Raw genomic sequence first — 22,009 nt, 5'->3', positions numbered from 1 at the left:
TACCCAGCTTATTGGAGAGTGGTAACTCAATGAGGTGCAAATAGTAAATGGTTTAATTTTTCTCCAACCATTACCTTCAACAGTGCTGTTGTGAAACTCTTTCAGGTCTTTTAATAACATCTGCCGCAAACTTTATAGTTTGTGTGTCACTTTAAGACATAAAAATTCCAAACCAGTTTAATCCAATTTAAATCTTTGGTCTCACATACAATTTTATGCTCCTCTGCTCTGCTCTCCCCAGGGACCACCAGGCTTCCACTGAGGGACCTGAATGGGAGGGGCAAAGCTTGCTCCTGGCACACCTTTTCTTTACTCCTCACGCAGTCCACTCCCACCTCAAGTTCTTTACTTCTCCCTAGTGTTGAGACAGGAAAAGGGCAGGACTGGAAAGCATACATTTATCATGTGACTCTGGTATTGCACTCTTCCACTCAACCAGGATGGCATAGAAGGGCCATCAGTACCCTCTGCATGGGAAACGTCTAACTGCTCGTCCTCCTGTGCAGCTCTTGTGTGTGTCCCTCCAGGAGGCTGGACAAGGTCTCCTTGCTGCCCCGACTCCTGGTGCAGAAGATGGATTCTGGGAGGACCCCTGCCCTCTCAGCTCCCTTCCCAGGTGATCTACTCCACAGATTTTGCTTCTGTAGATCTTGCTCCACGTGACTGACCCTCTTAGATGGGATGGAGGACTTATAAGATGGCCCAAGTGGGGCACTCAAGCTGTGTCAATTTGACTACCAAGAAACTCACACGCCCTTGTCAACACAAGGTATGTTAGTGCAAGCTGTTTCATTTTGCCCGTTTTCCAGTTCTCTTTCTTCCCAGGCCCCTGCCCTCTTACAGAAGCACAGTGGTAGATCAGTTGGGGAATGAGCTGTGAGGTATTCTCTTTGTAGGTATCCCAAATCTCCAGGATTGATTTTCTTCACACCCTGTTTAGAGTAGGGGGCACACTCCCCTCCTCTTTGCTATAATAGAGGGGATGGGAATGGAGCAGCCATCCTGCCAGACAGTTCCTCCCTGTCCCACTCACCTCCAGCTTACAAGGCTAGTATGAGGGAGTCCTGAGGTGATAGCTAGATGGAACAAGACCAGTATGGTCATCTGAAGCAAGACTGGGAAAAAGGCAGCCAGCTCCCCAAATTCTTTGATACTAGATTGTTGGCATCTTTGTCCTCAAGTTTTGTTCCCAGTCTTCTATGTAAGGGTCACAGGAGAAGTCTCTGCAAGTGTCCTGATACAGAAAAAGCTAAAATAATTGGCTAAAACAGCTTGAGCTCTCTAGAAGCAGATGCTGAAAAATGGTTTGGAGTGCAAGATGTTTATTAGGAATCCAACACCTATGAAAGAAGGGGAGGAAGCAGATTTGGGCAGAAGAAGAAGTCCAAATGTGATATAAGACCGACAAAGTCTTGGTCAACCCATTGGGAACTCTGGGTTACAGATTGACTATCAGAGTGTCCCTTGTTGGGTCAAATTGACCAGGGGTTTATATTCCTACCTCATATAGTCACTGAGTGTACATAGTTTGGGAAAGAGGTGCTCTTGGGTGAGACCCTCTCTGCAGCTGAGGCGGACCCTGAAGGAGCTGAGACCTGGAGACAGTTGCTGATCCAACTCCCCACAGTTGGGCAGAAGGTCCTCCTTAAAGGGGGAGCTGGGTGGTGTTCCTCTGGTGTGCCACAAGAAAGCAACTGAAATTCTCCCGCCCTGCTCCAAATTTTGGTGATATGTACACGAAGGCTTACACGAAGGACCATAATGCAAACAAATTTACTAAGGACAAGTACTAGAGTAATTTGATGCCTTCTCTAGCTATTTGTGCAGATGTAAATGTGTAAGTTAAGCATGGTAAGAAGTTAAGACAGAAAGAACATGGTCAGTGTGATTGGGAAGAAACCTAAAATGGCAAAGGGAAAGAGTCATAGTATATTCCCTATAAAATGGGCAAAGTTACCCAAATTTAAATAAACATCACACAGCACATCTCTTATGAGTTCTGGAAAGAATCATTCTTTCAGTCTTCTAGGGCATGATTACCGATCATGAGAGTGATGACAGTCATCTTTATGTAAGTCTTCTAGTGACGGTAATTGGGGAACAATAAAATAAGCATAGTTTTCAGCTAGGCTGACTGATCCTTATCGGTTAGAATGTAGATCCTTGCCAAATAAGATCGAGGGCAGGAAGGGAAAAGACTGTTTATATCACGTTGTTGATGATCGTGCAAAAAGTATTTATATGATTTGTGCAAGAACAGCAATTGATTTTCATATATTTATTCCTTGGGTTCCACAAAACACTGGGTGATTAATGGGTGAAGACTCTTCTGAAAGAGACTTATATCCTTTCCAATATGATTTTTGAATCACATTCATTCTATGTAGCTTTGACCAGAATGTGCTGTTTTTACATGCCTTTATGTACTGTATATTTTAACTGCTGCTAGAATCACTGGCTGTTTAAACATATTTTATACATTCATGGATAAAATGAAAGATACATGAGATCTATCTGTGGCATCTTATTTTAATATTAATCTTCTGAGCCTCTTAAATTAAATTTTTCACCCAATAACTGAAAAGTGGTCAGTTTTTGTAAACAGTGGTTATTTTAAGGGAATGGGGAGGGGAAATGGTGGTAAATAATGACGTGTATTTACACATATCACATGCTCAGGGCATGAGAGATGCATTCAATTTTGACAAGTTAATGGAAATAAATGAAAGAAAATAGAGTAGAAAAAGAAAATAGGCAGTTTACTGAACTTATAAGAAGTAATACCACACAACAAAACAAGCAAACAGATATGTAACAACATTCTGAGGCCTCATTAAAAAATGAGTTGTATTCTGACAGATGTGTAGTTGTATTCATTTTAAATCTCAGCCATATGGAGGCAGGAATCCTACTAAAACAGTGCTGTTTCAAGTAGTTATATCTACGAAATGCATCAGGAGTAATGGGTAGCATTGAAAGTTAAAAGGTAAAATGGGCAACTAGAATGTTCCTGTAAATTTAGTGAGATGCTCAACAAGGAAATGGCAGCAGGGGATAACTGAGTAGATCCTCAGCAAATCATTAGATTTTTCTACTTAGTTTTAATGAAAGTTGTGTTAATGCCCCTTGACATTGTAGTAACTTACTAAAACTTTAATTTTTTTAAAGGACATAACTAGAATTATGAATAATGAGTCTTTTCTGATTGCATACATTATGGCAAGGAAAACACCTACCTCTCACCACCAATCTAATATCAGAGCATCTTGACCAGGAGAAGAATTCTAAAGAGCTTTCAAATACCGTACAGATCTGCTTCTCACATCTTACCCAAACACATGGAGGTCAAGACTTATAAGAGCACTGATACCATTAATTTCAACAGCTTTTATATTTTTGCTACTAATAACTGACCAGTTTAATTAAAAGTTTTGTTAAATTCAACTGCTGTAAAACAACTGTTTTTTTCTCCCCAAATCACCAGAGTATAAATTAAATAGATTAGGCTGGCCAATCTTCCCAAGACTATAGGTTGAGATAGCAGAATTTTTTTCTTTCAATATTATTTTGGTAAAAAAACATCAACAAATTAAGCTAAATTTCTAATTAGTTAACTTTAATTTGGGATTTTTAGAGATTATTTTTAAGTTTTTAAAATATATGAATATAGGAATTTTATAAATAATTATATAATCTATATATGAGTTATGTATAATATATTATATATAAATTATATATTTACATTCAATATGTATATAAAGTGAAAACCACACTGAATGTTAACACTGGCATTCTGGATGTAAAATAGTTTTGTAGTCAATTCTTATTTTCTTGAGCATTGCATATTGGGTTTGCGAATATGATAAAATATAAAGTGAGATAGTCAGTGAAGAAATAATAAAATAAATAGGATTATTTAGCATTTAGTACTACTAGCCAAGTGTCTTTTAACAAGTTTGTTAGCTTTTTCATAGCTTTGTTTTTTTTATCTGTAGATTAAGAATAATAGAACCCAAATAAAGATGGGGCAATAAGTAAACACTGTGGCTACCACCTGCCACAACCACAGTAAAATTGCAACTAAATTATAGAACAGACAACCTTGAGAACCATATGAAGGTTAGCTGAATAGAACCCCTATAAGTAAGGATATAAATAAGAGGCCATGTCGAGACTCGTAGAAGGGGTGGAGATGCAAAATGGGCTGACCACACATCCATGGATAGTAATTGAGCATCAGGATCGATACCTTGGCAGCAGAGGTTCCCCCTGAAGAATGAGGGGTATCAGGCTCACACCTCAACAAAGTACTAGCAAATCAGATTCAGCAACACATTAAAAAGATCATACAACACGATCAAGTGGGACTCATTCCTGGTATGCAAGCTTGGTACAATATCCGCAAATCAATTAATGTGATACACTACATTAATAAAATGAAAGATAGAAATCATATGATCATATCAATAGATGCACAAAAAACATCTGACAAAATCCTGCATCCATTTATGAGAAAAACTCAGAGCAAAGTTGGAATAGAGGAAACATCTCTCAAAATAATAAAGGCCATATATGACAAACCCACAGCTAACATCATACTCAATGGGAGAAAGCTAAAAGCATTCTCATAAGATCAGGAATAAGAAAAGAATGTCCACTTTCACCACTTTCATTCAACATGGTATTGGAAGTCCTAGCCACAACAATCAGACAAGAAAAAAAAGAAAAAGGCATCCAAATTGGAAAGGAAGAAGTAAAACTGTCATTATTTGCAGATGACATAATACTATATAGAGAGAACCTGAAAGATTCCCCCAAAAAACAATTAGAACTGATAAAGGAATTCAGTAAAGTAGCAAAATACAAAATTAACATTCAGAAATCCATTGAATTTTTAAACACCAATAATGAGCTATGAGAAAGAGAAATTAAGAAAACAGTCCTATTTATAATTGCATCAAAAATAAAATAAAATACATAGGAATAAATTCAACCACGGAGGTAAAAGACCTGTACTTGGAAAATTATAAGACATTGAAGAAAGAAATTGAAGAAGATACAAATAAATGGAAGCATATACCATGCTCATGGATAGGAAGAATTAACATAGTTAAAATGTTCATACTACCTAAAGCCATCTATAGATTCAATGCACTCCCTATCAAAATACCAATGACATTTTTCATTGAACTAGAATAAATAATCCTAAAATGTCTGTGGAATCATAAGCGACCCTAAATAGCCACAGCAATCTTGAGAAAGAAGAACAAAGTTGGAAGTATCACACTATCTGATATCAAACTATACTACAATGCCATAGTAATCAAAACACCATGGTATTGGCATAAAAACACAAATCAATGGAACAGAATAGAGAGCTCAGAGATAAACACATGTTTATATGATCATTTAATCTATGACAAAGGAGGCAAGAATATACAATGGGGTAAAGACAATCTATTGAATAAATGGTGCTGGGAAAATGGACAGGTACATGCAAGCAAATGAAGCTAGACCACCTTCTTACTCCATATACAAGAATAAACTCAAAATGGATTAAAAATTTAAATGTAAGACCCGAAACCATAAAACTCCTAGAAGAAAACAAAGGCAACAAACTGACATTGCCCTTAGTAATATTTTTTTTTCTGATATATCTCCTCGGGCAAGGGAAACAAAGGAAAAAAAAAAAATCAAATGGAACTGCATCAAACTAAAAAGCTTTTGCACAGCGAAGGAAACCACAAACAAAACAAAAAGACATTCTTCTGAATGAGAGAAGATATTCTCCAATGATACATCTGATAAGGACTTAATATCTAAAATTTATAAAGAACTCATACAACTCAACACCAAAATAACCAAACAATCCAGTTTAAAAATGGGTAGAGGACCTGAATAGACATTTCTCCAAAGAAGACATACAGATGACCAATAGACATATGAAAAGATGCTCAACATCACTAATCATCAGAGAAATGAAAATTCAAACCACAGTGAGCTACCACCTCACACCTGTTACTTCTAGATGTCATTCTTCATAGGCCTGGCAGTTTCTTCTTCCTGACTCTTGAAACACTGGCTTATAGGATGCTCTCCTCAGGACCCAGCTACTATGAATAGGCACTCTAGCTGCAGTCTAAGCTGAGCTCCCAGCCAAGGGCCAGCATCACACGCCAGTTTTGTGAGTAAGACACTTTGAATGTCCAGCCCATGTTAGATAACTAGAGCCACATGTTTTATCTGACCACAAGTGCATGAGAAACCCCAATCAAGAACTGTCCAGCTGAGGACGGTCAAACCAGAGAACTATGAGAAATAATAATACATTTTTGTTTTAAGCCACTAAGTTTTGGGATGGTATGTTATGCAGCAATAGATTCCAGCAGTAATCATCTACCATTCTTTGGTCCATCTTCTTCTTCAACTAGGCTAGGATATTGAGTAAACTTTTTAATCTTTTGTATTCAGTTATTCATTGATTACTTTCACAAGACCTCTTCATTCATTCATATGACATATATGTATTGCTACTACATAACAGGTTCTGTTCTAGATGCTGGAGTTACATAAGTGAAAAATTCCCTTCCTTCACAGATCTTATATCTTATCTTAGTGAGGGAAATAGACAACAAACAAAATAAGTATGTTATAAGGACTAAGAAGTAAAACAAAACAAGGAAGGAGAACATGAAATGTTGAGGAATAAGTAGAGTTGTAGGTATTTTATATAGGATGGGCAGCAAAGACTTTCCTGAGAGAGTGAGTAAAAACTGCAGGAAGTGAGGGAGCTAACCTAGTGAAAAACGAGGAACAGTGGAGTGTGCCTGGTGGAAAAGAGGACAGTTCAGATAGAACAAGGCTGAAAGTAATAAGAGATAAAGTCAAGAGGGATAATGTTGGGCCTTTTGGCTCATAGTAAAAACTTTGAATTTCATCCTGAGTAGGAAGAATCCACTGAAGAGTTTTGCACAGAGTGACATAATCAGACTTATATGTAAAAGAAGCATTCTAAGTATTGTGTTGAGAATAGACAGCAAAGGGGCACAAGCAGGGAAACCAATGAGGGAATTATTGCAGTCATCCAGGTAAGAGATGATAGTGTCTTGGGTTAAGGTGATATTTGATGAGTGACAAGGATGTGGGATTTCCTTTGACCAAACTTCTAGGTTATATATTAAACTGTAGCTTGTTCATAGATTCTGGCAAAAGACATGAGACTCTTGGGTCAGAGACAAAGGACTTTATTACTCATGGGATAACAAGCAGCATGAGCTTCATGTTTGTGTTAGTTCCCCTTGTCCTGCCAAGTCCCTTGGAGGCAATATGGGTGGGCTCAGATGAATGCTACATAATTCGTGGGCATGTGCGCAGCCGAGGAACACTGAGCTTAGGAAATCTCTTTCTTTTATAGTAGGAGGCAGAAAGCAAACCTGCTCTTAGTCCTGAGGGTGACACTGCCCCATCCCTTCAGGTTGCTCACCACAAACACAACCTCTTAGGTATCCTGAGTGAGGAGTGGTCAGGACCTCACACTCTCGGCATGCCTCGTAAGAATTCATAGGGATTCTCAGGTGTGCTTCCTGGCAGGTTGAAGTGAGAAGTAGTCAAATTCTGGACATATTTTGAAGATAATGTGAACAAGATTTTCTGGGGGCTTTGATTGTGAGATATCTTCCTAAATGACCAAACTTTTAGTAGTGTATCTGTTTGAGAACAATTTTATCTGCAAGTATTGGGAGTTACCTTATGTTCATTTCTAGTATATCAAATATACCTCCCCTTGCCCAGCTCTAATCATTAAAAATAACATATCCAGGTCACAACATGCTTGAAGATCCTCAGGTGAAGAAACAAATTAAACATCTGAATATTATAATTTCATCTCAATGTTGTCAACTAGTAAGATGATGCATTAGATAATACAGTTTATAAAAATAAGAAATTATAATTTATTTTTTCTAATTAAAGAAAATATTTTCACATTGCAAATTCTACTACTTGTAGTATCAGCTTCTAGAAGATTCCACTTTCAAACTGTGTTTTGCACTTGTGCAATTTCTAATTATAGCCTTCTTTAACTTTACCAGCGATTGAAACATCCAAATGTACAAGACAATACCTACATTATATTAAAAAAAATATTTACTATATCAAAGAACCAAATGTATAAACTTGTTATGTAATGTATCTCCTTTGTCTTTAATAACAAGGAAAATTAAAATAAAATTCAAGTCACTGTAAGCAATGTTTCAGCAAACCAAGGTGTGCTTGAAATTTTCTCAATCTGGGTAAATTTTTTAGTCCTCCACATTACAATTATACATAATCAATAAATAATAATTAAAGCTCAAGCAGCTAGAGTATGATCAACAGAAAGCCTAATTAATATGTTCCACTGAAACATGTGGTACTGTTGTTCTCAATACTGTCTAGACATTAGAGTAACTCAATACTTGGAATACAGCACAAAGAATACTAATGCCCCACCCCCAGTCCTAGAAAATTCAATTCAACCGGTTTCGAATTGGCCCAGGCATGAGTATGTTTTTAAAAGCTCCATGGGTGAATTTGATGTTCAACCAGGATTGGGAACCTCTGCTTTGTTGAATTCCAATCTACCACTTCCCCAAAATCAATGATTGCTTCCCACTCTACTATCATTAGATATATTGGAAATAAAATGGTTCTCATAGACAGACAAATCTCAGATATCCCAAGTATTTTCTTCCTAGTCTTTCTCTTCATAGAACTTTAATAATTGGTTTGCCCTTCTTGCTCTTTTCATGGGCCCTAAAACTTCCAAATCTAAAAACTCCTGTCTATGCAAACCATAGACAAATTAACATTTGTTTGTCCTCCAAATGTTAATAATGAGACCCAGACTCCATCTAGCTGGGGGACACTCTACCACTTCTGGCTGAGTGGAAATTGCCTCCAACATATTAATTCCCTGGTCTTAGGAATCCAAAGCCATCGTCAAGATTTCTGCAAATTCTCAGATACATTCATTCTCCTACCCTCTTCAACTTCTGAGGTCTTGTAGCATTAGCCTGAACCATGGGAACTGTGGCCCGAAACTCGTTTGTTCTTCAGTGCTCACATTCACTGAACAACCCCTTGAAGGGAGTATTCCGGAGTTTGACTGCACTTTACCAACCATTTGCACAAGGGGAGAGAGTGAGGAGTGTCATTCTGAGAGGAACTGCTAATTGTCCTTCAGTATACATTGTCCCTTCCTTCCTTGTAGTAATTCACCACTCCCTTCCCTCCTAAAGAATGTCATTGTTTGGAAAGACATCCTTATTCCTAAAAGAAATTCTGGTGACAATTGTAATAATGTATACTACATAAAGGCAATTTGAACAAGAATATACATACATATATTCATAAATACCAAGCAATTATTTTCTTTAAAATATTTTGCTAAGATTAAATCTTGTTTTTCTGTCTAAAAACACTTCAGAACTTGAAACTAGAATATTACATGGCAGAAGACCATAAAATTTAACTGTCTTGTATATAAACAACCTGGCGTTCTTTGGCATTTATATGAATGTATATATATGTGTGTATGTATACACACACACACACACACACACACACACACACACACACACATATAGTTTCAAGGTAAACAAATGCTGATACAACCCGTGTTGCTTTTATGCAAGACTAACTACTATGGCCTGTCACCACTTACACACCTCTCTGGTCTCAGTATTTTCTGTTTTATGTTTGCTTAGGTTCTTTTAAAATTGAAATTTGATGACTGAGTAAGCTTCTAGCTATTGAGCAATGGTAGAATTGAGTGGCTTGGTAAATAAGAGATCCAGTTTTATCTGAAAGAGCTCATTTATTCCACAGTGTATAAACGATTGTTAAAGAATTAGAGCATGCAAAAATGTATGCCTGTGGTAATGGTTGCATCTCCATATTGTTAGCAATAAGACAGAGGCTTTCTACCGCTTTCCATTAGCTAGAGCCAAGACTTGTCTCCTAAACAACAAACAGTTAGGCTGGAGGTAAGGGAAAGGGGAGAATGAGAGTATTGGGGGCAGGTGTGGTCATGGTGGAATTAAGTATTTTTAAAACGTGGCCTGAAAACCAGATCCCCTGGGTTCAAGTCTCAGTTTTGACTCTTAATATCTATACAATCTTGGGCAATTTGCTCAACATGTTTATGTCTACCCTTCATCTGTAAAATGAGGATAATGGTAGTTCCTACCTCACAGGGGTATTATAAAGATTAAGTTAATACACGTAATATTCTTACCATACTATTTTATATCATTACTTAGCTACTATCATTAAGAAATCTCACTGAACAGGGTTGATACAAACTGAAATACCGGTTTATGTGGGCAAACTCTGATGCATGGTATCCCATCACCTCTGCAACTAATAATACCAATTAACAAAAGTGACACATTTTATTATCTAAGAGATGAAGTGCAATCCCATTTGTCATAGAAAATTCCCTCTTACCCATATCTTCTATGGAGGATTAACCAACTTTAAATGAGAGTGAAAATTCTGAAGAAGACATCTGTTTTGTCTTATATGGTATGCATGTCTTTATTTTCAAATGATAGCATGTACTTTTTGTGTTTTCTAGCCACAAGTACAGCACACATTATAGTCACATTCACATTTTGCTCTGCGTTAAACATCTGGTATCATCAGAAAAACAAGAAGGAAAAAAAACCACAATAGTACTGTCAGAGTTAATAATTCAAGAATATTAATTCACTCTTATAATCATCTAGAATATATCATGGATAATTGGCCCTTGTGAATTTTTCTCCCTTGTGTCACTGAGTGAATTTAATAACTATTGCTGAAAAAAAAAATTTAGTCCGGTGCATGGTTCTCACTTATCTCTGATGCTGCTTTGTAGAAACTGATTCACATAATGAAAAGCTTAGCATCACCCTCCGTCAGCTAGTGTTGATCATCAGCTTGATAGCAAATGACTCATGACCCCAAAATAAAGCCCTTGCTGGTGGGAAAGTTCCAATGACATTGGAACAGGAACTGTCAGAAGGGCGACATAGCAATTTCAGCATTTGAGGGAAGTTGTATTATATGTCACTGTTTCATGGCCTTCGTCAAACATAACAGTGGTAGGGGAAGGGCGATCTCTAACCAGCTGTCATGGTGGAAAGCGACCACAGCCCTCTCCACTGCACGCGGAAATAAGGTATAACATTATTCGAAGTTGAATACACTTTCAGACTTACAGTCACCCTTTTGTTTAAAGCCAATTCTAACGTTTGGCTTCTGCCTGCTGCATCTCATGTTGCACAGAGTAATTTTCTTTAATTTTCAGAATAGCATTAACTTCTACTGCACTGTCACATTTTACTATGCATTAAGCATCTGGTATCAATAGACCAAACAACACAGAAAGCAAGATGATACTGTCAGACTTAATAATTCAGAAATATTAACCAGCTCTCATAATTATCAGTAGTTCTTCATGTGTAATTGGCCCTCAATGTACATTTTGTACTTCTGTGTAACTCTCTGCACACCAGTATAATACTGCCTAATCTTTCATGTAACTAACAGAGTTAATTTGGTTAAATGAAATCAATTCATCATGATAGTAGTTCCTTGCCACACACAAAAAATTAGTTAAACCACACATACACTCAAACACCCATGTATACACCCTACAAAACGGCTATTTTAAAACAACACAATACACTTATTGCATACAGTAAAAGGTGAGGAAATCGGTTTAGCCTTAAGCAAACTTGACAAAGGAGAAGAGTAAATCATGTTCAACTTGCCTGTGAAGTTAATGTGTAGGCTTGGTTCCCTGCAAGCTTCAGTTTGAGACCGTTTACTTCCCTGTTTAATTAAAATCTGTTTGTCATCTGCTGTGACTCCTTACCTGTAATACTGCAGGGTTGTTCCAGATCGGCCTTAAACTTGGTCTTCAACAGCTTTACCGCAATTCTGACACGTGATCACCAGTGGAGGACCTGAATGAAGCAGTGAGCATTGGTCAGAAGTTCTTGTTCTCCTAACACCCTTTTTTGAGCATTTCAAATTGAAAGACAGTCTAGTGTGTTGAGCCTAGACAGACTTCTCCTTAGTATTTCACTAATCGATATTAACATTTTACACGCAGTTTCCTCGTATCTTCCCTGGCTTGTGATTGTCAGGATATCTGACATGACCACTTTGTCTCTGGTGATTTTTCTGCTACTTATGTGAACTGAACTTTGAAACAATCCAAAGAAACTTGCTAAAAGCAAGTGCTACGTAATAGGAGTAACGGTGCTCTGAGTGAGGAAGCGAGGTTTACACATCAGCAAAGTGAATGTTCCAATGTGCGTTGTGTTTGTATGGCCCTGAACAGGTTCAAAGCAGTTTGGGTTGCTTTTTGTTTCTTCCCTATGTTTCAGATGGGTAAAGCTTGGTGATGTTTGAGCTCTGTATAGGGGAAATGGAATGTTTCTCATAAAGAAAGAACTTTCATGCCTTACATGAAGGATTCAATGAGTGCATTGTCTGAGAGGGACTTTCAGTGACTGCCGCTAAGAGTTCTAGAATCATAGTGGCTCTGCCTGTCATTCACGAAGGCATTCTTAGAGGGAACTATCATCACAAACGGTATTTCCTCTCTGATTTCGTAAGAGTTGGTTGCATAAATTAGCCCTTCTCTATAATAAGGTTCCTAGTGAAAAGAAAAAGATGGAAGTTCTTAGAGTGCAGGATGGAGGGCTTCAGAGGTAAGATTGAGGAAGTAGAAGATATTTATGAACACGTTTCTTTATTTTGTTTTGCCAAATCTAACTCCTGAAAAGAAGCAGAATAATACTCTTTAAGAGAGTTGTTTAACCTCTTTGAGACTCAATTTCCTCATCTGTAAACCATTAGCTAGAAGTTTTCTGAGGATGAAGTTTGTTATATAAAGCACTAAGCATGACACATATAAATGTTTTATAAATTTTGTTTACAGACTTTTATTTTCCTAGGATCCATTAAACACTAATGTAACTTTTAATATTAACATGCTGTGACTAAATGATTAAATATCACTATCTAACATGAAATATTACGAATATTGAATTCAAAAGATTCATTTCCCTTTAATCAAGGGCTTTAAAAAGTTTTCTGTTTTATGAAACGTAATTTGATTGCAACTTAGAGCAAATATTTTTCCAAGGAAAACATTTTAAGACCTGATTTGGAGGAAAAGCCGTTAGGAATATATGTTGTAAAATAATAATATCTTAAGACTTCAGATGTGATTCCTGGTGTATAAGTGGCAACAGAACTCCTAAAAAGAGACAATAAGTCTGAATAATTGATTTTTAAAACATCTTTGTTTCTGTTTCTTTAGTTTAAAAGAAATATATTGAGCTCTTCCTATATGCAAAGCACTATGCTAGGGATAGAGAACAGAAATACAAAATAAGATATAGCCACTGACCTCAAGCTGACAGACAAATAGCACCTGTTTATAAAAACAATCTCAATGCGGTGATAGAAGCAGGCACTAGTCTTACTGGCCCACAGAGAGAGTGAACCTGACTTGTCCAGTGCAGAGGAGGACCAGGGGTGTGAGTAGTTTTCTGAAGCGGGTATTGCCTCTGTTGAGTCTAACAAGACTTAGGCAAAGATGGGTCAGGCATTCCAGGCAGAGCAGAGACTTGAGCAGAGGCACCGTGTGTGCGACAGTAGGATGTGTGCAGGGAGCCACAGGTATAGATGGGAGGAAGAGCATGAAACTCAGAGCCAACGCAAGACCTAGTCTCGAATCACGAAGATGCCAATTCAAGGGGTTTCAATAAACTTAATTAACAGGTGAGTGTTTAAGGATTTCATCAGGGTATCTAATGAGTCAGATTTATATTTAAAATAAAATACTCTGGGCTCCAAATGCTGTTTGGTTTGAACTTGAGTCTCACCATTAATTTTCAGTGTAAAAAGCATTTGTATGTCATTGAGGAATCTCCGCGTATAACGGTAGCCAACTCTGAGTTCCATCTTCTCTGTGACTGCTCCTAGTTGGGTCATCTTGGACTAGTTCTTGACTTCTCTGAGCTACGTTTTTTTCTCATCTGATAAATGTGGACAATACTTACTTTATAAAAGCAGATAACAATTAGTTTGAGGACGGTAACCCTGATTTTTTTTTTTTTTAGTTCAAGCTATAACTCTAATGCTTACAACAGTCACTAGCTCATAATAGGCATTCAATACATACTTAATGAATGACAAGATTAATGGTAATAAAACTTTATCTATGTGACAACCTTGAAAAATCCACACTTCCTACAAATTTGGAAAGTACGGTCAATTAAAACAATAAAAGAAACAGGCATTTGTATTAGTCAGGGTTCTCCAGAGAAAAAGAACCAATAGGATATATAAAGATATGTAAAAAGAGATTTATTATGAGGGATTGGCTCATGTTATTACAGAGGCTGAGAGGTCCCACAATCTGCCGTCTACAAGCTGGAGACCCAGGAAAGCCGTGGTGTGGTTCCGGTCCAAACCTGAAGACCCAAGAACCAGGAACATTGATGTCTGAGGGCAGGAGAAGATGGATGTTCAAGTTTAAGGAGAGAGCAAAATTTACCTTTCCTCTACTTTGTTGTTCTATTCCATAGGTTGGATGATGCCTCTACCCACATTTTTGAGGGCCATCTTCCTTACTCAGTCTACTGATTCAAATGTTAATCTCCTCCAGAAACACCCTCACAGAAACATGCAGAAATAATGTTTTATCAGCTATCTGAGTTCCCTTAGCCCAGTCAAGTTGACACATACAGTAAAAATCACAGCATTATGTAGCTCAGGGCAAAAACTTGCTTCAAGAGTACATAGAAATAGTCATAAGAATATAAGCATGGCTGAATCCTGAATGAAATGAAATGTTAGCCCCAAAAAGGATTTTAATATTGCCATCTTTCTTGTTTGGCCTATCCTGGGTTTGCAGAATGCTGTGGGCAGAGGTAATTTCCCCAATTCCTGCAAAATGATGCAGAATAGATGGGTGCAAAAAAACAAAAAAGAACAACAATAAAATAAAATAAAATACTCCGACATTTTCGTGAATGCCAAATTTAACAAGGATTTTGAGGATAAGATAGTGGGAGGGATATCCTATATTGACTTTAGGTGATGAAAAATAAAGACCTGAATTGGAACAGTGATGAGTTATTATCCTACCAGTATACTCTTACACATACATGAAAAGACATACACTTTTAATTATTATAGCACTATTCGTAAGACTGAATACAACCATAGTGGTTTTGTTTCTATCTAATGCCCAGATTTAAACATGTAGGGTATTGGTAATTGCACTTCAAATATCTGTCAGTAGCTGGAAGAATCAGAAAATTTCATTTCTTCAGGTTTCCCCCCCAATCATCTCATAATGAGTTCCCATTTGCTTAGCAAAGGTAATGTTGCTACTTTGTGGAGCAAATTCAGTTCGGTTGCTGTCTGAGGAAAGGGAAAATACTTCTTGGCAGATTAACTCTGCATCATCGTCTTAGCCTCTAGTTCCCACCCATAGATAATCACTAGAGCATGTGCTATAAATTAAGCAGAAAGCAAATATATTGACTATGGATACTATTGTTAAATTTTTGATCTGGAAATTCTATCCATTACGATACAAAAAAAGATACAATGGGTATAGATACTGGAAATTAGCTGATAAATATCTTTATTATTTGTATTTTTGTTAAACATAAAAGAACTATTAGATTAATATCGGTGTTCAATAATGTGGCAAGTTATAAAGTAATTGCAAAAATATTGAATTTACTGTGTATTAGCAATAATCACCTAAAAATAATGGGAAACAATTTTATTCCTAACAACAATCAAAATGTAAACTAGGAGTAAGTTAAAAATGTGTACAAAAGATGAGGAAAACTGAAATTTCTTATAATACATGGGAAAAATAGAGTTGAACAATTGCGTGAAATACAAAGTTTCTGAATTAGAAGATTTGCAATTTAATATGTGAATTCTACCCCGAATTAATCATAAAGTCAGGTGAACATAATGAGTATACGAATGGGGGAAATTTTAGAATGTAACACAATTATTCTACAATTTTTGGTAAGGAAGACCATGCTCAAAATTGCCATCCCAATTTTGAAAATAAACAGTAGTAGGGGTTCTTTTCCTAAAAGATAGTAGCATTTGTAATGAAGCAATGATAATTCCACCTATTTTGTTTGTTTGTTTGTTTTTTTCCTTACTGGTATTGCAACAGTGAGACAAATCAATAGAACATTCTAGAACAGTATTTATAGGTGTGTATCAAGGAAACCTAGGACTACAAGTTGTGTAAAGGTGTAAGTCAGGACTGCTCAGGTGTTTAATTTACTGATATAGATTGTGAATTTCTAAGAAGTTATTACACACAATATGTCTCAGGCTTATTTGGCTTCAGAATTCTTTTTACAATGCATCTTGTAGGATAAATCTCCTTACAAATTTAAGGAGAGCTGGAAGAGAAACAGACACACAATTGTACAATACTTTAAAGTTCCACAAAGGGAGTACCTCAATTCATTTGGGAAAGAATCAATTCAATAAGTGGAATTTAGACAGGTGGGTACAATTTGGAAGTAAGTTTTAGATTTATTAACATTCACACTTAAAAGATGAATATGTGCTGCCAACAGGCATCTGAATAAAAGTCCAGTCTCATTACCATTCTGAATTGTTGGAGAAACTAAAGCAATACGTAACTTTTGTTATAGGAGACTGGCCAAGATTAAAAATACATGTCCTGCATCCTATTCTCCTAAAAATGGATCAAAACTGAAGTCACGTTTCCTGTTTTATACTCAAGTTTCTATGGCAAGAGCCCCCATCTTGCCTGACTACAGGAAACCCAGTGTTCCACCATGGTTGTCACCCCGTGTGTCTTTGGGAATCCCAGGGGATGTGTACAGGCTCCAAAGGTTGGTTCTGGAGGTCTTCTGCCCCCAGCCAGTGGTCTCGCTCTGGACCACAGTTCTACACCCCTGCTGGCCTTCTCTTGCTCCCCCTAAGCAACTTTATCCTAACCGAGGAAACAGATCACAGTTAATTCACCTGGGGCTAAATGAGAACAAACTATATACTTAACTAGATGTACTGAAGACTGGGGAATAACAAATGGGTATTGCAATGCAGAAAACACACAAACATTACCTAGTAGATAGGACTCTAGGAATTTAGAGGCCTGGCTTCTCTACGAGTGTAGCCTACTGGCAGCTTTTCTCCTTAATCTTGGGTGTCACCATGTCTCTAAGCTCTGGGATCACTGCTAATGGGTCCCCTTGAACATAGGTCTCCTATCCAAGGCCTAGTCTCTAAAGATGGGGAAAGTAGAATTTTTTCTTACTTTATATTTGCATAATCAAAAGGCCAATTTGTTGTTTTTCTTAGAACAAAAGAACAGTGTGTTCTCAAAGGCCTTTTATGCCATGCTTTCATTAACTTGTCTATGTGTGTGTCTATATTATTTATGGGAGGAAGCGTGCTGTGGTAACTGAGAGTATGGGTTTAAATCTTGGCTTTGCCTCTTCTTACCTAAATGGCCTTAGGTGAGTGACATTTCTCTGAGCTTTCATTTTCCCTTCTATACTAGGGATGAGATTAGTAACATCTACCTTTTGTTGTAGTAAGGATTAAATAAATAAATGGACATAGAATGCTATCCTGATGGTTGAATAAATTCCAAGTATAGTAACAATGCTCTTTCAACTGAACATATGCTCATGAGCAACACAGTTTAGTTTGAACATGAATCAAGTTTGAACATGAACTCTGATTCTAAGGGTAGGAGAAGGTTATTTCAATAATTTATTAGTTTGTTAAACAAATGTACACCTTATTTTGTATCATTTCTCTAAATACTAAATACATGTTAAATGGAAAATAATTTGAAAGAGTCCAAAATAAAACAGAAACAAAGTCCCACCTTTTGAGAATCACCTATATTTTTGACCCACAGAAATAACCGCTGAGAACATTTTGGTGACCGTTTTTTCTGTGTGTGTGTGTGTGTGTGTGTGTGTGTGTGAGTGTGTGTGTGTGTGTCTGTTGCTTTCTCTATTAATCAACCAGGTTGCCTACAGAAAACAGCACACTCATACTGGGGCAATTTGAGGAGAGTTTCATAAAGAGACTTTACAGAGCTGGGGGTTGGTTGTAGGGAAGCTACAAGGGACAGGGAGGACAGCAAGGGACTTGTTTTTACCCAGAAGCCTGAGGGGTAATGGGAGGAAAAGTCCTGGGGCCTGGAGGTGGAGAAGCTGTGGGACACAGCTGCCGGGCCTTTTGGTGGAGAGATACAACAGGCCTAGAATAAACTCTTGTGCCTCCCTGGCCGCCCCCATACTGTTAATCACATGTCTGTGCTCCTCATGGCCCAACCCAGCTAGAAGCCAAAGAGCAAGAGACCAGGCGATCACGCTTATACATCTGGATGGACGCAGAGCCAAAGGGTGACTTTAAAAATCTATTGCGAAAATAAGGACACTTTTGAGAGTGAGAAGGAGTGAATTACTCATAATACCAATAAACCCAGGACAAGACAGTAAGTACCCTGTTTCCCCCAAAATAAGACCTAGCTGCACAATCAGCTCTAATGCATCTTTTGGAGCAAAAATTAATATACAACCCGGTCTTATTTTACTGTAAGACTGGGTCTTATCTAACATAACATAATATCGGATCTTATATTAATTTTTGCTCCAAAAGATGCATTAGAGCTGATTGTCCAGCTGGTCTTATTTTCAGGGAAACACAGTATAAACTGAAACTGTTCCAGGCAAACCAGGCTCTAACATCACCCTGTGAAGTAAAGTTGAGAGTAAATCTGGAGGGGAAATCTCTCTCTCTATCCTCGATTATGAATTATTTTCTATGGAATGCTTGTTTCCTAAAACATAATTTTTATTGTATAATTCTCGGCATTATGGTTGTACCAAAATTGACCTCATCTTTGGATGTTAAGGCAATTTCTGAGTTTTCCACTATAATGCTGTGATGAACATCACTGAACACAAATCATCGCATATCTCTAATTATTTAACAACTATTACTTGAGCAACTACTATGTGCCCCCCACTGAAGATACAAAGATGAGTATAACATAGTTCCTGCAGGCTGGTCCAGTGGTGGAAAGAACTTCCAACAGCTGCCTCACCAGGAAGAATGTGGGACTTCATACACTAAGCAAAGCTGCCATCCTCTGGGAGATGGAGACAAGGAACAAGAATATGATACCCGGCCACAACCATGGTCTTTGCCTCTACTTGCATTTGTTGCCCTCCCTGGCTCCCATGTGGCTCTGGATTCTGTTCTATGGGGGTCATTCTTCCTGCCCATAGCTTCTTTATTCCATTCAGCAGTTACTAGGGTACAACTGAGTGGGGTTGGTGGTGTCTTCCTTTTATCTAGTCCCCTTCCCTTGGCAGGGAGCTGAGTGCACAGGCTTGGCTACCTGATCCCTTCTAGCCTAGGCTAAGGGCAGAGATATTTCTTTCCAGCAGATAGTGTTTGGAATCATAGAGGCAGGACAAAACAGTGGTTGAAGCTAGATGGGCCAAGGAGCCTGGGTGAATTACAGAGTGGTAGACCAGGGCTTAGGAAGCCAACTGGACAAATTAGACGAAGAGCATGTAGTAAAAGGTGAGTTGCGTCATTGTCTTGGCAAGTAGGAGAGACTCTGGGTCCAGGCTTACTGGCTGGCTGTTTTTGTATGGGGCGGGCTGAATTCAACTTAAAGCCCCTAGAGAGAGACAGGGAGGCTTGATGCCACACTCCACATACCTGTGTATCGTCTCTCAAAATTGTTGTCAGCCTGGACAGATTGGCTTTTCATTTTTTGCCTTCCTTTCTGACTTCATTGCATCAATTCTCACCTGTGCTCACTCATTCAGTCCTTCTGATTTTCCTCTAACCTGCTGCACCCTCCCACCTCACAGTCTGGGTACCAGCTCTGCCTTCTGCCTGTGTGCTCTTCCACAAGATCTTTGCATAGCTGAGCTCTTACCCTATAGGACCAGCTCCAATCCCATTTCTTAGAGAGGTTTTTTCCTACATCATAAAGAGAAACCACAGGCCCCACACAGCGTCACTTCTGCTAAAGCCCATGACATCAAAAACCTAGATTTAATACCTGACCTGCTGTTTCAGCCTCTCTCAAAAATATAATTTTAATCAACCAGTCTGGAATTTTCTGGTCAACACAAATAACGTAATCTGTCACAGGGGCCCTCTCTGTCCTCCCCCCCCCCATAGAAAGAGGAGGCAACCTGTATGATAAAAACCTTGCAATCCCCCCCGCCCCCCCAAAAAAAGGTGTCCTTGTATAAAAATAAACTTCTTTTCTTTTGTTAATAGCTCCCTTGCCCCTCCCGTTTAAACCCTTTGGAGAGGCCCTTCTAGCTTCTAGATGGGATGCTGCCCGATTCCTCAATCACTTAATAAAGCCCATTAGGTCTTCGAATTTACTCAGTTGACTTTTGTTCTTTACCAATCCCAATTCAGTTTAGCTTCCCCTGGACACTGTCCTAGTATCTTGTGTCATATTCCAAGTAACTTGTCATCTATTGAAATGACCTTGCTTTTCTGGTGACCTGTTTACCAAGCATCTCCCCTGACATGTGTCTCAGCCACACTGGCTGCTCCTGTCTTGCTCTTGCTTGTCTCTCTCATACATGAAAGGACACCTGGGGTGTAGATGGTGCTCAGTGTCCATCTCTGGATGGACGAATACCTGGTGGCTTTGCCACTGAGGCCTTTGCTCTGAGAGCTGGTTATTATGTTTCCACTCTTAGCAATATATAGGTCTTCTAGAGAAGGATCTCTTTAATTAGTTAGGTAAGCGTGTCTTTTAATGATGTAAGCACAACACAAAATTTCTTTGGAATGGTTCAATTCATTCCCATGGAAAAGCTAATAAGTAGAAAACTGTCCTCTTTTCTACAGGATACTGATTTATCAACTTTCCGTACATAACATAACGTACATGACACTAATTCAGGAACCAGGATGACTTTTCCCAGACACATTATTTGCCTTGGAAATACACCTTGGGTTAATCCAACATGGTTTATATGTAATTTAAAATATCAACTTTCTAATTTATGAGGAAATTTTCAATTTTAAATACTTAGAATTTTAACACCTATTTTTTCCTGTCCTCCTTATTCCATAGCAAGTGGATCAAGACAAGAGGCCAAAAGAAAGATGATTTTAAAACATCCTGGGCTGATTTTACATGGTTAAGTTTTCTTAGTCCGAAAATACATAATGTGAAACATTTATCTGAAAGCAGAAGTCACTCAGAGCCTGTGTCATAATCTTCGTCACTTTCCCATTTACTTAACAATTCTGTACAGATGTTCATACTTACAGATAGATGAATATTGGACAGTATTTATCTAATTAGCAAATATACAAATTAGAAAATTTTAACAAAAATGTAACTCCCAGAGCAATTTTACAGCAACGTTAAATAAAATGGCCTTCGCCGCTTGTCACCTTGTTCTATTTCAGCTAGAGGTTGGTTGTTTAGAGACCAATGTTTAGTTACATGCTTTCCTTAATTTGTTAACTAGTTGAAGCTCAACAAAATATAATACAATATATAAACATGGGATGCATACTTTCATCTGGGCACATTTATAGGAAAGGCCGTCTTCACTTTTGGAAGGACAGGTGCTTTTGATGCTTTTATTAAAGAGAGTTGGAGTGTTCTGCTCTAGTGCACTGCCACGCAAGCTCGCCGTTGGTCTCTAGCCCATTCTCTCATGCCACAGCACATCTGGATGGCGGTGGGTGAAGAGTGATGACATATCTTGAACTCTTTTTATCATCCTTCCCCTTTATATACCTTTTTCTTTTCTTTTCTTTTCTTTTCTTTCTTTCTTTCTTTTTTTTTAAGAACCACGCAGATGTAACTGTAAAATCTTCATTCTAACGAGAGAGCTGAGAGCTTGGGAGAACCCACCTGGAAAAT

The 22,009-nt window shown here is 37.9% G+C and overlaps 1 long non-coding RNA gene across 1 annotated transcript in view; it reads right to left on the bottom strand.

The window, feature by feature from the left end:
* The window catches only part of LOC141568688 (uncharacterized), a 508,036-nt gene that overhangs the window by 26,002 nt on the left and 460,025 nt on the right, over positions 1–22,009 (bottom strand). Inside the window, exon 4 of the long non-coding RNA XR_012491914.1 lies at positions 11,903–11,993. This is a non-coding gene — a long non-coding RNA (uncharacterized LOC141568688). The remainder of the gene's footprint in view (positions 1–11,902; positions 11,994–22,009) is intronic.

This window comes from Rhinolophus sinicus, linkage group LG14 (genome assembly GCF_036562045.2).
Source record: "Rhinolophus sinicus isolate RSC01 linkage group LG14, ASM3656204v1, whole genome shotgun sequence".
Classification (NCBI taxonomy): Eukaryota; Metazoa; Chordata; class Mammalia; order Chiroptera; family Rhinolophidae; genus Rhinolophus; species Rhinolophus sinicus.
The sequence above is the reverse complement of the archived record's forward strand: the minus strand, read 5'-3'. Positions and strand labels throughout refer to the sequence as shown.